This window comes from Monodelphis domestica, chromosome 2, assembly GCF_027887165.1.
Source record: "Monodelphis domestica isolate mMonDom1 chromosome 2, mMonDom1.pri, whole genome shotgun sequence".
Classification (NCBI taxonomy): Eukaryota; Metazoa; Chordata; class Mammalia; order Didelphimorphia; family Didelphidae; genus Monodelphis; species Monodelphis domestica.
This window is the reverse complement of record NC_077228.1, coordinates 208,841,973-208,855,181: the sequence shown is the minus strand read 5'-3', so window position 1 is coordinate 208,855,181 and position 13,209 is coordinate 208,841,973. Positions and strand designations below refer to the sequence as shown.

General features: G+C 33.4%; 1 protein-coding gene across 13 annotated transcripts in view; it reads right to left on the bottom strand.

The window, feature by feature from the left end:
* Positions 1 to 13,209, bottom strand: part of TANC2 (tetratricopeptide repeat, ankyrin repeat and coiled-coil containing 2) — a 686,196-nt gene that overhangs the window by 592,821 nt on the left and 80,166 nt on the right. The gene's annotated exons all lie outside the window — the stretch shown is intronic.

Here is a 13,209-nt window from a genome sequence, read left to right as displayed (position 1 = left end):
TTTACAGAGCAATGTATTCTTCATGTGATCAAAACAACAATTTTCAAAAAATTTCAATGTTGCTCATAATTTGCATAAATATCATTATTCTTTTATTATCATTTTCTAAAAACATGAAACTTCCTCATCTTCTTTATTAATAGCTTTCTATTTTGCATATCATGATATAATTCCTTAAATGCTAAATTATTATTTATCAATATACATAATATATTTCCTTCATACTTTCCATAAAAATCAATCCACCTGCCTATGAATGAATTTGACAAATTTATAAAAAATACATTCCAATTAAAATATTTCTTATATATACATATGCTCTGTGTGTATATACATTCAAATATATATAAACATGCATATACACATATTTTAATGTACACATATGCATACATAATAATTACTAAAATGTAGATAATACTTTTAAGGTTTGCAAAACACTTCAGATGTTATTGCATATTTGATCCCTTCAGCAATCCTGTGAGATAGGTACTATTATCATACTTTTTATAAATGAGGAAATAAGTAATGTGCCCCAGGGTCACAAAGCTAGTGAGTCTCTAAAGAGGGATTCACACACTTCATGTCTTCCTAACTCTGCTACAACCCCTTTACAACATCAGTAATAAATGGTTATAACCAAGAAAAGGAAAGTAGGAATTGATAATGCATTGAAAGGCTTGATGAGCTAAGAAAAGCAACAATTCAAAGCAATTACAGATTTAGAGCTAGAAAGAGCTCTTAAAGGTCACTGAATCAGAGCTCATTTTATAGAAAAATATACTTAAGAAGTTACTTGACTTGTTCAAGGTCTTATGAGTGATAAGTAATTAGTAAATACAGGATATTAGCCAGGTTCCTCTGACTCCAAATCTAGCATCATTTTAAGGATATGACATATCTTCATTCAAAAATAGAAATATAAAGGTCAAAGTAACGTATAACTTATAGCACACTTTCTATTCTAATTCAACTGATTTTCTCCTGCTTTTAAAGTCCTATTAGCAGAAATACAAAGATAGATAAGATGAAATCCTTTCCCTGGGGGAGCTTATAGTCTAGTAGTAAATATAGTACATGTGCTATATACTCTAATCAATCTATAATCTCATTGTTGGGGATTACAAAACCACAGGACCACAGATCTACAACTAGAAGTTCTACAACTATGAAGTCATATAGTCCATCCCCTTCATTTTATGGAAGCTAAAACTGAAACAGTGATTTCCCTTAGGTTACCAGTGTAGTACATGGCAAAGCCAGTATTCCAATTTGCAAAACATATTGGAATGTTTGGTTTGCATTCATGTCCTCTCATAAATTCACCATTGAGGTCCACCCAACATAGGAGAGTGCTGCTTTATGACTGACCACTGCATAAACCAATGAAGCATGTTCTCAGCACTGTGAAGAATGAATCAACTCTTTTTGCCTACAATCAATCAGCAACTTTTAATTTAGTCAATCAAAAACTTAAGTACTCCTACTTAGTACCTTACCAATCACTAAGTATGAGAGTTCACAAGTCACTTGCTAGAGTGGGTGACAACTCTAGAGGTCACTGCCCCATCCCTTGGGCAGTGCTAGGCAAATTGAAAGACTGCAATTGGTTCCTGTAAAGTGGGGGAACAACAGGAAGCAACATCAAGAAAACTACTTTAAAAAGGCCAGCTCAAGGATTCAGTCATTCACTCTGCGTTGGTAATCTGGACTGAAGGAGAAGACTTTCCCTGGATCCTACAGAGATGAGTGGAGTGATTCCTTCCTTAGTTCTTCAGTAAGGAGACCCTCTCTGCTTGTTGGTGCTTCAGTAGGACACTCCCTTCAGTGTGAGTTCTGGTGAGATTCTTGGAAGTCTAAGCCTCATGTACACTGAAGATTCTCCATGGATTCTTCATTGTCTCCAGGGACTTCCCTGTCCTAATTAGGATTTTGGATTGCCATTCACTTTCGTATTTGCATTTGAGGTCTGGAGACATTAGGACTAAACTCAAGGTATTTATAACTAGGCAGATCTCTTTATCTACATTTTTCCACTTTCACTCTTTCCACCTCTTTGTAAATAAAGCTGCTAAAAGTCATTTTGACTTAAGCTGTAATATTTTTAAATCAGTAACCACAATATTACTTTAGAACTTTCATATTAGCATAAAAACCTCAAATTAAATTTTTACAGCACAAAGACTATATGTTACTGCTCAATCACTACATAAATGACCCCACACTGAATTTGGATGGGGAATTTTGCAGGTCATATATTTCTCCAGACATTATGTGGTGGAAAGCTGACCACAGAGCCAGTAAGTCTCACCTCTGCCATGTACTGGCAATATGACACTAATGGGGAAAAAAAAAATGTACCTCCAAAAGGAGATATGTAGATAGGGAAGGACCCAGATGGAAAAACCCACATAGGGACCTTCCCAGGGCCAGTGAAGCACAAACCCCTGGAGACTATATGAAAACACAAGTTTATTTTGCTTATTAAGATTAGGGAACTGATAGTTAAGATTCAATATGTCCCTGAATCTACAAAGTTCTACTTCCACCCACTTCTTAATCTCCTCTCATGAGGAAGTTCTTCTAATCTTCTTAAGTCCTTCTTATCAGCTACCTATTCTTTCTAAACCCCCCCCCCAAAAAACTGACTCATTTATTAGACTAGGAATTCTATATTTTTAATCAAGTAACCTTAGTTGTATCTAAAAGGGGGCTAGTGAGAATGGACTCACAAGTGAACTGAGTCCTTTCCCAAGCCTGGAGTTGGCTTTTTATGTTAAAAAAAAAAAATCCCAAAATCCCTTTAGTTTACCTTAGCCAAACTGCCACAGCCAAATTGTCCATTGCACTACAAAGAAACCCAGATTTCCTCCTAGGTATGTTCTAAGCCCAAATCCTCCAAGTTTCTCCATGAAACTATTTAGGTTACAGGAGCTGATGGAGCAGGTGTTCTCCCTTCCAGATCAGGGGCAGGACAGTTGTGTAGTGACAGTAAACTCATTTAACTCCCAGAAACCCTCCCTGAAGTGCCTTCTCCTATTAGAATTTTTCCCTGGGTTCATGGCTAAATTCTCCTCTTTCCCTTTTAGAGACAACTTTTGCATTTCCCCTTATCCCTTATCAATCTACCCTTACATTCTGCTCTCTGAACATTTGAGCAAATCTATAGATTTGTTATATGCTCATCCCTATATAAATTCCCCCTTATTTTAAACCCATTCTATCCCACTTACCTAAAAATAAAACAAATAGTTCTTACTTTAAACTTATCTATCTACTCTATCTCTATCATCTACCTTACACTAGGGATACAAATTATGGAAAAAGGAAATTATCATAAGCAATTACATAAAGCAAAACAAAATACAAAATTTGCAATAACAATAGTAAAACTCAACATGCAAAATGTAATAGAATATAACAAGAAAATAAAATATTGCAAAATGCAAAGTGCAAACAGTTCCAAAACAAAATAACAACCTTTCACTGTATACAAAAAATCTATCAAAAAATCTTATGACAATCTGTCAAATGTTGTACACATAAAGTTATAACTCAATGTACTTATGCTTCTACATTAAACAAATCTAAGCATGCAAAAATTTGTACAAAATGTATCTTAAAATTATTACTTGAAACAATTCTATACTACTATATAATACTAATGACAAAAAATACTGTTCTGTGAGAAAGAAAAATTTGAGAACTACTTGTCTAGTCAAATACGGTTATTTAAAATGAAGCTCTCAGTTACAGAAGTTCTTAATCAGGGGTCCATAAACTTGTTTTTAAAATATTTTATAACTTTATTTCAATATATAATTTATTTTCTTTAAAATTTTATTTATTTCATTTTATACATTTTAACAATAATATAAGAAAGGATTTATAGGCTAGAGTTGCCAACAATGTTTGTAACACATAAAAGGTTAAGAAATTCTGCTTTAGTACAATATGGTCATAGAATTTTAGAGTTATAAGGAATATTAGAAGTCATTTAGTCTAACATATTCTAAAAGGAATCTTCATTATAACAAAGTCAACAAGTAGTCAGTCATATAAACAGTTTGATGCTTTCTAATGACAAATGATCTTCTACATCTTAAAGAAGTCCATTCTAATTTTTGAAATCTCTAATTATTAGCAAGATTTTTGTTTGTTTGTTTGGTTTAATACTATCAAGCCTATCTTAACTATTCTGGAACCAGTTACCCTTTTTTCTTAGTTCTGCCCTCTGGAGTCCAACAGACTACATCTAATCAGTCCTTCCCAGTTATAGCCCAAAAAGTCCATCCTCCACACAGCTACCAAAGTAATTTTCCGAAATGCTCAGATTTGACCATAAAAGACCCCCTACTCAGTAAACTCTAAATGTTCCCTATAAGGTTAACTTCCCTACAGAATGTTATTACAAGGAATCCCATTCTTCCTCTGAATGCTTTGATATATGCTATATAAAATCTATGGAGCACGTTAAACTATTCCTTATTTTGGACTTTTTTCTCTCTCAAATTTTGTAGTCAATTTCCTCCAAAGTTACCATGATTTCCATTCCAGCAATTAAGGGTATATTCAAATATTCTAGGATAAAATTTAAAATCCTCTGCTTGATATTTGAACCTTTTCACAATCTGGACCCAATCATCATTTCCAACCTTTACATTACTCCTTTGATGTGCTCTATAGTTCTTCTATTATCACTTTCTTTCCATTTCTAATCAATGCTACTACTCCATTTCCCATCTCTATGCTTTTGTACTGACTATGCTCCACACATAGGAGCATTCCAAGAATGCCCTCTCTCTTTATTTTCTCCTCTTGGAATCCCTTTTCTCCTAAAAGACTCAGCTCAAGTAACTCCTTCACAAGGCCCTCTCTTGTTTCCCCAGCTCAGTAGTTCTTAAATTAGTCTGTGAACTTGTGTGTATATGTGTGTATATCAATAATATTAATTTCCTTTATGATTCTACATATTTTATTTTATAATTTGAAAATACTACTCAGAGAAAGGGTCCATAGGCTACATACATCACCTAGTCAAAAGAATCTCCAATGAAAACATTTTTAGAAAACCCTGCCCAAGTTGCTTCTTCATTCTCCAGGTTCCCTTATATTTACTTTGTATTCAGTTCTCTATATTTACACATTGCCTCCTCTTTTAAAATAAAATCTCTCTGAAGGCAGGAAATGTTTAATTTTTTGTCTTTGCATTCCCAGAGCCTAGCAAATAGAAGAAAATTGGGGTATCTTTCCTGCTTTATTAATAGTGGCAGTCTGATCCCTTCTTTGATTCTACTCATTTTCCCAATTTAGCATTTAAAAAGTAATGTCTTGTCCTGAGCTTCTTTTTACCAGCCACATCTTCCTGAGCTTTAGTACTCAATATTCTTTTAACAGAATCATATCAGACTCTTATCTTTATCCTTTGTTCCTGTCTCATTCTTCCCCACTTTCTAATTCTATATCCTTTTAAAAACCCAAGTTGGTTGCTGTGTATAGACAGTGTTCTTTTGAGACAACTTGTATTTTTATTCTGTATGAGAACATCATTCTTCAGAATTTCCTACATCTCTTGGGCTGACTTCCCTACAGAATTTTATTCTGGAGGATCCTGTTTTCCTTTTGAATGTTTTGAAATCTGCTATCTAAAATCTAAGATGTATGTCAAGCTATTCCTTTTTTGAAATTTTTTGAACTCTTTATCAAAAATTTTGTAGGAAATGGTTAATTTTCTCCAAGGTTATCATAATTCCCATTTCAGCAACCAATTCTTCCCTGTTCGTAAGAATCAGATCCAGAATAAAATTTTATTCCATCCTGTGAAAAATGAAATTATCATTTTTAAAACTCTTACCTCCATCTTAGAATCCTTTTACTTCTTAATTTTGTCTCTGAATTGAAAAATGAGGGAATGTCCATCGATTGGGGAATGGCTGAATAAAGGGTGGTACATGTTGGTAATGGAATATAATTTTGCTAAAAGGAATAAAGAAATGGAGGAATTCCATGTGAATTGGAATGACCTTCAGGATTTGATGCAGAGCAAAAGGAGCAGAACCAAGAGAAGATCATACACAGAGACTGATACATTATGGCACAATCAATTGTAACTGACTTTTCTACCAGCAGCAATGCAATGACCCAGGACAACCCAGAGGAACTTGTAAAAAAGAATGCTATCCACATCCAGAGAAAGAACTGTGGACACAGAAATGCATTAGAAAAATATATGCTCGATTACATAGTGGGAAAGGGATCTGATTAGGGTTCTGATGTTAAAGAATCACTCTACTGCAAATATGAATAACATAGAAATATGTTTTGAATGATACATGTATAACCCAGTGGAACTGCTTGTCAGCTTTGAGAGGGGGGAGGAGAGTGGGAGTAGTGATGTGAATCATGTAAAAGTGTAAAAATATTCTAAATAAAAAAAAATTTTTAAAGAATGTAGGCTCTTTGAAGGTAGAGATTGTTTTTTTCTTTCTCAGCATCCCCAGGATTTAGTTCAAAGACAGTAAAAAGTAAGAAATGCTTCTTGATTAATGAATTTTTGGAAACTACCCTTAATACTTCAATACTTCATATAAGATTACTCACTCATAAAAATGAACATGGAAATATGTTTGCATGATAATACATGTATAATCCAGATCAAATGGCCTTCCAGCACTGGGAGGGGAAAGGGAAAGGAGGAAAGAAGGTAAGTTCAATCATATAACTTGAGAAAAATTGTGTGGAAATTTGTTATTACCTGTAATTGGTAAAAAATAAAATAAAAAAAAAAGCAAAAATACTTCAATACTTCAAAGATTGTCCTCATTATGAATACTCACCCCTAGCTCAGAAAGAAAACAGACCAGAACCTCTCAACAATTTAATACACTATCTTTGAAAGTGCCCCCTTTTCACTTTTCACCATCAGTCTCCTGCCTTTGAGAAATAAAGAGAAAACTACACTCCATGTGCCAGGTCTCTTGCCTCCTTCCTCAGAAAGAAGAGAAACAGCATTTCAGGGAAGAAGAGAAAAATCAAGCAAGCAAGCATAAGATACCTCCTCCAAGAAAGAAGAGAAAAGCTATTTATCAAGACTCAACTTGTCCTCCCACCTTGGAGAAAGAAGAGTAACTCCATTGCTTAACCTCCCAGTGACTATTCCTACTGACTGAACTGTCTCAAGATTTTAGAGAACTTGACCTAGACGTCAAAACCCTACAGACAATGAAATGTACCTGAACCTATCTGTACCAAAATATTTTTATTAGCCCTTTTTGTGGTGGCAAAGAATTAGAAACAGAGGGGTTGCCCATTAGTATATGATTGTAATAGAATACTACTGCACCATAAACAACAATAAGTAGATTGAGTTCAGGAAAAAATGGAAATAATGTAAAATAAATGAGCAGAACCAGAACAATGTATACTGTAACAAAGATATTACATGATAATCAACTGTGAAGGATTAATGCTATCTACAGATAGATATAGATATAAGATATCAAATAAAAGAAATCATCATTAATACAGTTACCAATACGTGTACAGATACAGGTATGGAATGAGTTCTTCCATGATTTTTATTTTCAGTTCATATGATGATTATGTTTGCAAAACAAACAAGAGAAAAGATTTAACTAAGTGGCATAAAGGTACTCTGACTTAATAAGAACCAGTTAATTTAGATGGAGTACATACACAATTGCTTCATTGCTGGTCTGTCATTAATTCATACTTTAAAGTCAGTCCATACATTAAAACAACAAAGCCTCAAATCACTTCAGTTTGACATCTCATCCACTTTCCAGTTTCTTAACTCTAGTATGCTATGGAATATTTCTACATGAATATCTTACTAGCACTTAAAACCTAACATGTTTTAAAAAAAGAACATCAAAGCCGCCTGCCAGAATGTCTCTTTTGGTTGCAGATGAAAGACTGCTAAAAGAAGTATGAAATGGAATCCAAAGCATGCCCAGGAGAAGAAAACTCAGTGAACATCACAGATACAGAACTTGGCTTAAACACTTGAAAACCATAGTAGAAGGTCACATCCAGCTCTTTAAGAAGCAGGTTCTTACCTTGAGAACAGAGGAAAACAAGTGGTTCCTAGCTGCACTAAATTAAACGAGGAGTATCCATAAAAAATAAAGTAAAAGAGGATCACCACCTCAATTAAGCATCCATTTCTATGAAACGATCTAAAGTTTGCTCTAGAACAGCCGTCTCCACATTTAAAAGATAATGTATCCTCATCAATAAAAATGCTTAAAGATTTATTTATTTATAAACTATGTACATTTGCCATCTTATTCATAATTATGAAGATTAATAATTGTAAACCCAAAAAGAGAAATTCAAAATGATGAAATAAATATGAAATAACATTTCATTCTAGAGTCAATCAGGGAGCCACCAGAATTTACTAGTGACATGATCAGACTAATGATTTAGAAAAATAATTTTGGCAGCTACACAAAGGATGGATTGTAGAGAGGAAAGACTTGAAAAAGGGAAAACAACGAGGAACTTATTGCAGTAGTTCAGAAAAGAAGTGATGAGGTCCAAACTAGGATGGTGGTTATATGAGTACGGAGAAAAAAGGATGGAGGTGAGCAGGATGCACTAGCAAATGTTTAATAACTGGCTGGGGGTATATGAATAATACACTTATAAAACATAACTTATATTATTAATATTTTCTCTAATATTTTAAGTCTAGACCAAGTTTCAGCAAATCCAGCTTACTGCCTACTTTTGTAAAACCCAGAGTGAAGTATGTTTCGTATATTTTAAAATAAAGTTTTATTATATTTTAAAATGTAAAAACCATTTGTGACTATATAAAAACAGGTGGAGATAAAGATACAGAAATTACAAGATCTGGCAACTGATTGTACATGTGGGATAAGAGAAAAGAGTCAAAGACAAAAATGAATCAGAAGGAAAGTGGTATCCTCAACAGAAAAAGGGAAGTTTGTAATTTGAAGGGAAAGATAATGTAATGAAAACTGAGATACAAATAATGATCCAAATCTTCTTGCTTCTTCAGTCTACTCACTATATCCTATCCAAAATGAAAGTATATTGGGAGTTCTCTTTACAGGCCATTGGCCTGAAAGAAAATATACTAAAAGGAGGTAATGGTCATCAGGTCTTCTTGAGTGGAGGAAAGGATTTTCCCAATAGTGCCTATGCAGTGATTGCTTAAGTAGTTGTCAGGTTTTAACTAACCTAGGGAAAGTACAACCATTTTGGAATAGTGAGCTAGAAAGTTTGCACAATGAGGAAAACGCACAGAGAGTGGTAGAGAAAGAATGAAGAAAGAATATTAGGGGATATAAGGGTAGGTGCAGTTGTGCTGGAAACAAGCCCCTAACTGACTATCCTAGAGAAGATGAAATGTAATCTAAGACCCTCAAGTTGATTGATTATATCCCACTTAATCATTGCTCTAAACTCTAGTCTTAATGATAACTTCACTCAGATCCAACCTATATCAAAATTATATTAACTTGTATACTACCCTCTCCCACACAATACACCTTTCATTCTCCCTACTTAATCAAACAACCAATCACTTTCACAAGAGTGGTGAACGGGCCTAAGTCTGGCATCTTACACTAGAACAGGGAGGGAGGGAAAAGGCAGTCATAAAGTAATCTTTACTCATTTAAAACAAAGCAATATTGAAAATATCATCAATACAACATTTTTTAATCTGAAATTTTATTAAGAAGTCTTTCTGGGAGGTCCTAGGTTCAAATCTGACCTCAGGCACTTCCCAGCTGTGTGACCCTGAGCAAGTCAGTTGACCCCTATTGCCTAATCCTTACCACTCTTCTGCCTTGGAACCAATACACAGTATTCCAAGACGGAAGGTAAGGCTTTAAAAAAAAAAACAGAATGTCTCCCCCAAATTACTTCTATTTTCTCCCTATTTCTGTCAGGAGCACTCATATTCTTCAAGTGACACATATTCATAACTCTGGTATTATTTTCAACTCTTCATTCTCCTTCATCACACATATCCAAACTCCAAATCCAAATAATTATTAATTATTATATCTTTACAGAATCTCTTTCATTATATATATATGTATATATATATATATGTATGTATGTATATATATATATAGGCTCGAACTGGTTGTATTGTCTGAAATTTTCTCCCCCGTTCATCTACCTTCCACATAGCTGTCAAAGTGATATTCCTAAAGGTCTGACCCTGTCACTCATCTGCTCAACAAACTCCAATGACTATCTATAGTACCTCTAGGGCAAGGACTCAATTTTTTGCATGCCATGGAACCTTTGGCAGCAGTTTGATAAAGCCATGGACTTCTCAGAATATTTTTAAACCTATAAAATAAAATATATAAGATGACAAATGGATAAATGAAACCAATTATACTGAAATAGTTGTCAAAATAATTTTTTAGTTAATTATTAAGAACATGTTCCCCAGGTTAAGAAATCATGCTCCAGAATAAAAGCCCTTCATACTCGGGCTCCAATCTATTTACTAAACATTATATCTTTTCATGTACATTAGAATCAGGGGAAACTGTTCTCACTATTCTTCAAGTGCAACATCCCCATTTCTTGTTTTTCTTCTCTTTGTATATGCTATCCCCCATGCCTAGAAATCACCTTATTCTCACCTTCATTTCTCAGACTCCTTTCAAAATTCAGCTTACACTTTACCTTCTATCCTAGCCACTGACTCCCAGCTGCTCCTGACTGCCCCCCAAAAAATAATGCACTATTAGTTTGTTGATATGTAGAAGACATTTAGTAAATACTGGCTCATTGATTGATATTGCACTCTAATATAGTTACAACAGAAGTTATTTTACTTTGTTAGAACTGGTAAACACTTCTTTAATAAATTTTTTCCTGTACTGTCCAAAACACAGAATTCAGACAGAAAAAACATATGAAGAATAAAAAGAGAAACTTCCCTTCCTTCCTTGTAGGAAATGGCCTCATTTTGAATCAAAATTCTTATTTAAAAGAGAGTGTTCCCAAGGCTATATAGAAAGTATTCAATGGGATAGCTACTGACATCATTTTTTGGAGATAAAGATCATTTTTGGAACTAAAATAGTCATCAGTAAATTGACATTATCATACAATTGGCACTTATAATTAATAGCAATAGCTGGTATTTATATAATATTAAAAGTTTGCAAAGTGCTTTACATACAATTACTTTTTACTAAATGCATAATAACAGGGATAAGAGAAGTTCAATTCAAAAACTTACAAGTTCAATTTTCTCTATTTCCAAAGAAAAAGCAAACTTGAAGATAAAAATGTCTAACTTCTAATAATTTAAGTCTTTTGTTGCTGATTTCATATTTGAAAGATAATACTACTACTAGGTCATTCAACTAGGTCATGATATACCTAGTTGAGTTTTTTTGGTACTAATATTTGGGTTTAGTCTTGTTCTTTATTACATTGCTACCCAAATAAAACATTCCTCTATTCACATTGCCATAGGCTAAAATATTTTTGTATATTTTCCATGATGACCTATGAAACACTGATTACTATATTAAACAGACTAAATAATTCTCTAACAAAATTATTCCTTATGTGTCAGGCTACATCATCCTAGAAATTCTATTTCAGTGGCAAAGACAAAACACAATTTTCATTACTATACATAGGATCTATGCATTTTTATCTTCAAGTCTTTAATTCATTTCTATAATAATATATCAACTTTGGAATTATATTAATAAAAACAATAATGTTGCATTTAACAGATGTCATAAGGGTAGTTATTCCCCAAAAGATACTTTACTGGATAATTAGCTGATGCTTATTTCTTTAAGTAACCACAGGCTCTTAAGTGCCTTTATCATTCCTTTGGAGGGGAATTCTAAAGTAATAAATGCAGAATTAAGATGATAATGCATTTTTCCATATTCTCTTTTTATTTTTTTTTAATTCTTACCTTACTATGTACTGGCTCCAAAGCAAAGGAGCAGTAAGCTATTAGGATTGCATGATTTGCACAGGGTCATACAGTCAGAAAGTGCCCATGGGCGATTTTAATACAGGACCTCTCATCTCTAAACCTAGATCTTAATCTGCTGAGTCACCTAGTTGCCCCTTCAGTAACTTCTTAAACAGTCTACAAGGAATATAATTTAACATTATTTTTTACTCAAGGTCCCCATTATAAATATATTATTTAAGTGTAGTTGCCTCTCCACTAACTGGCCCTAAACTATTACGCTTTTTGAGTTCCTGTATCCATTTTTTGTTTTCTTTCTCTTTATTATACCATTAGACATCATTAATTCCTGCTTTCAATGTGTGATGTTCCAATACTATCCTCTCTATCCCCAATATAAGTTCTTGTTTATGATATGCCATGAAACTAAGAAAATGAATAATAAGCTTATGGGAGATGTATTTAAAATAAGAGCAAGCAGAACTTAAGAAAGACTTTAATGTAAACAACATGCATGAGCTTGAGTGCATGTACTTTATGATACCAATTTTCATTGGTCAAATGTTTTTCCCCCCACATCCTACAGCTAAGTTCAGTTCTGAATAGCTGAATTCTTAAAAATGATTGCCATGAGTAAGGTATGTCTATATTTTAAGAGTATTATTTATTAATGTAGCACATAACATAAAACAGCACATTTTTATATGAAAATCTAGATTTACAAAACACAGGAGATTTTTAAGAGAATCCAACTGACAAAAATACAATTTTTCAGAAAACACATCTTACATAAAGCATGGTAACAAGAACTAATAAGGTAATGACCATGTCTTAATTTTGCTTTTTAACTTAACTTTTGCTGATCCTCATGATGTTAGTGCATTATTCTAAGATTAATCAATATCTTATAAATAATAAAATCTGTGAAAAATTGAGTCACAAAAAAAATGTTCAGTTTTCTATTTTCAGAGCAAACTAGTTGGCAGAGTGGATACAGAGCTATACCCAGAATAAGAACAGCTAAAATTCAACTCCAGTCTCAGATAATAGCTATGTAAGCCTGGGCAAGTAACTAAGCTGCTGTTTGCCTCAGTTTCCTCATCTATAAAATTAGGCTAAGAATGGAACCTACCTCTCAGGGCGATCTTAAAGATTAAATCAGCTATGTGTAAAGTGCTTATCACAGTGCCTGACACATAGTAAGTACTTAATAAATACTTGTTTCTTTCCTTCCTTTCAGAAAC